At 29.7% G+C, this 3149-nt stretch overlaps 1 protein-coding gene across 4 annotated transcripts in view; it reads left to right on the top strand.

The window, feature by feature from the left end:
* Positions 1 to 3149, top strand: part of LOC105114320 (mRNA-capping enzyme-like) — a 27819-nt gene that overhangs the window by 11336 nt on the left and 13334 nt on the right. The gene's annotated exons all lie outside the window — the stretch shown is intronic.

The raw sequence follows: 3149 nt of genomic DNA, 5'->3' as shown, positions 1-3149 counted from the left end.
TCAGGATTGAGAGTAAAGCTCAGCAGCATGCAAATGCATCTCGGCGTAGGTGATGGACAGATTGGTAAACAGCCACCATGTTTAAATTGCTAGCGGAACTAGAAGCATCCAATACTGACCTTTGATGCTTGCATGCTCTGGGTCTTTGCTGGTTTTACTTGGTTGAAGTTGGGTATGTACTGGAGCTTATCGTCTGGAGGTCACCGTGACGTTATGTTATTAGTTATAGCTCTATTGAAATCCACCCAGTGGGTGCTGTGCTGGTGAGTTGTATGATCCAGTTAGTGCGCACTGAAATAGTTTTCTGCATCAGACCCATACTATGCCTTCATCATAGTTGCTCAGATCAGGAAAATTAGGATTAGGGTCATGGTGTATATTCTTATGACTTCTCTTTTTTATCTAGTCATTTAAAAGGTAGCCATTTTTTTTTCTGGTAGCAGAACCAAGTTCCCAAACATGGTAAATTACCCTTCGTTTGGCTTTACTCGAACCTCAGCCTTGAGATGGGTTTTTAGTTATATTTTAAAGTATTTTTGTTTGGAAATGTTTTAAAATAATATAATTTTTGAATTTTTTATATTAATATATTAAAAAGATATTAAAATAAAAAAATTAATTTTAATTTTTTTTTTAAATTTTGCCCAACTCCCAACGAGTCCTACTCGATCAATGTGATTGAATTATGAACATCTTCTACCTATTTAGAGGCGAGGTGTGGTACGTGGTGGGACTTACTTAGATGTTTTGAATGTATCTTGAAGAATGAAATTTTAAATTAAATATTGGTTTTATTTTATAAAATATATAGAATTTCAATTATATAATTTTTTTTTTAGAATTAAATTTGAAATACAAACTAAATTTTATTTTTGATGGAAGAGCAATTAGAAAGAGAAATTAATTTAATAAAAGAAGAGAAAAAAATCTAAAGAATAAACTAAAATTGAAATAAAAATAATTTTTTGATTAAAGAGTAAAATTAAAAATTAAAAATAACTTTATAAAGAAAATTAAAAAAATAATGATTAAATTAAAAGATATAATAAATTACAAATTAGAATTAAGGAATATAATTGAAAACAAATTCAAATTTTATTAAAGAGCTATAAAAAAACATAGAAGTGAATCTTTAGAAATTGTAGGATAATACTAAAATTTTGCATGGCCATCGTGAATATAAAGGGAGAAGAGAAAAAAAAATGTCATGGGATGCCAATCCTGTCAGAACTAACCTTAAGTATGGACCTCAAAAGAAAAGGACACTATCAGCAACATAGTAGACGGGGGATTTTGGTTGCCGGAAGACCATACGCGTCGCTTAAAGAATATGAACACGTCGCTTAAAGAATATGAACACATGCGCTAGCCACCTTTTGATTTTTATATTTATTCTATTATCGAATTGCCTCCCAATTGACTTGAAAATAATAAAAACCCTATTATGGAAATACAAAAAAAGCCTCTTGATGCAATTTTTTTTTTTTTGCTTTTAATGACATTTTAGTTGTTTCAATATGCTTTTGAAATTGAAAAAGATTTATTTATTTTTGTTCAATTTAATAATGACTAGTAGGACTTGTGAAAATACATCAATGCTTCCCATAGTTAGTTTTAAGTTTTTTTTTTCATGGGAAGAGCAAAATTGTGTAAACATGGTGGAGTTTTTTTTTTTTTTCGTGGGAAGAGCAAAATTGTGTAAACATGGTTATAATAAACAATGTTTTCACTTACAGTCTGCAGTGTTTTCCTCTCATGTTTTAGGTTTTATTAATTAGTGGTTCAAGTGGAGAAATTTTATCATAGCTCAAGAGCAACCACCACTAATTAATAAATAGAGAAACGAAAAGGACTAGAAAAAAATATTTCTAGACTTTAGATCAAAATGTAAAAAATATATATTTTTATACTCTAGATGGAAATGTTTAAATATATTTTGGTGAGACTGATTGTGATTTTTTCTTTTATCTTTTTTCTTTGTATCTTAATTCTGCATTATTACAAAATTTATTGTTTATGAAAGAGTGAAGGTTAGATAAAAAGAATGGAGCAAGTAGGAAAACAAAACTCAAATCATCCATTCGATTATATAGTTAGGTTAAAGAAGGAAAAAGAGTGTTGATGATTGAAACCAATTAAGGAAAAAGAATCACTATAGTTCATGCTTTTGTCCTTTTCAATCGTGTGATCTCCCAAGATCCAATATGCTCAGGAATGAGATTTAAGTGTTTGGAAAGTGAATGAACACACGTTCATGTCAGTATTTTATTTCTGAGAATTGAAAGAGTAGAGGGTTGGGGGTTAGAAGTCTCAATCACTACATAACAATCTTTTCTTATAGGATTTAGGGACCTTTCGATGATTAAGTTAGTGATTTTATAGTAAAAGATTGCAATAAATAAGGAGAAGAGCATTAAACTCTAAGAACAAGAATGTTTGCTTTTAGCTTTTGTGTGATAAATGCTTTAAAAATGTATGATAAAAGAATTAATTAGTACTTAAAAGTGCATTTTTTATCAAGGTTTTATATTATTATTTTGCACTTGAAGTATCAATAACTTCTTAACTAAAACATGTTTTATAATAACACATCTAATAATATAAGATACCTTTAATTTGAGGTAAATGTTTATTTTAAATGCAGGCTTATCACATAAATAAAAGGATTGATTGATGAATTTAAGAACTGAAATTGAAAGGACAAAAAGATGACCAAACTTAGAAAAGAGATGCCGGTGCAGTCCAAACCGGAACACTGTTCGATAATTGGGTCATATTTGGAGCTATAGATCTCAGATTTAGGTCTACTTTATATGAATGGAAAGATAAGACATAAGCTTACAACTTTCATAAGATCTCAAGACTTAAAAATATCATTTTCAAGTCCAAATTATAGTAACAACAAAGAAGTCCGAATATATCCTCCAGCCTGAGCATTGCTAAGTTTTTGTCCCATATTTAGAGTTTTAAAAGTCCAAATGACCTCAATTTTTTACCCAAGAAAGCTGAGACAATTTCCTACAACTTTTATCCAGGTCTAAAAGGAGTTGCTAGGTTCTATACATTTCTCTGCTTACCTTCTTTATTTTGTGTGCATGTACGGTATTTACTTGCTCACTGTTAGACTAGTAAATCTAAATGGATGCAGG

The sequence above is a fragment of the Populus euphratica genome, unplaced genomic scaffold (assembly GCF_000495115.2).
Source record: "Populus euphratica unplaced genomic scaffold, PopEup_1.0 scaffold519.1, whole genome shotgun sequence".
Lineage (NCBI taxonomy): Eukaryota > Viridiplantae > Streptophyta > Magnoliopsida > Malpighiales > Salicaceae > Populus > Populus euphratica.
Note: the sequence above shows the minus strand (reverse complement) of the source record. Positions and strands in the feature narration are given on the sequence as shown.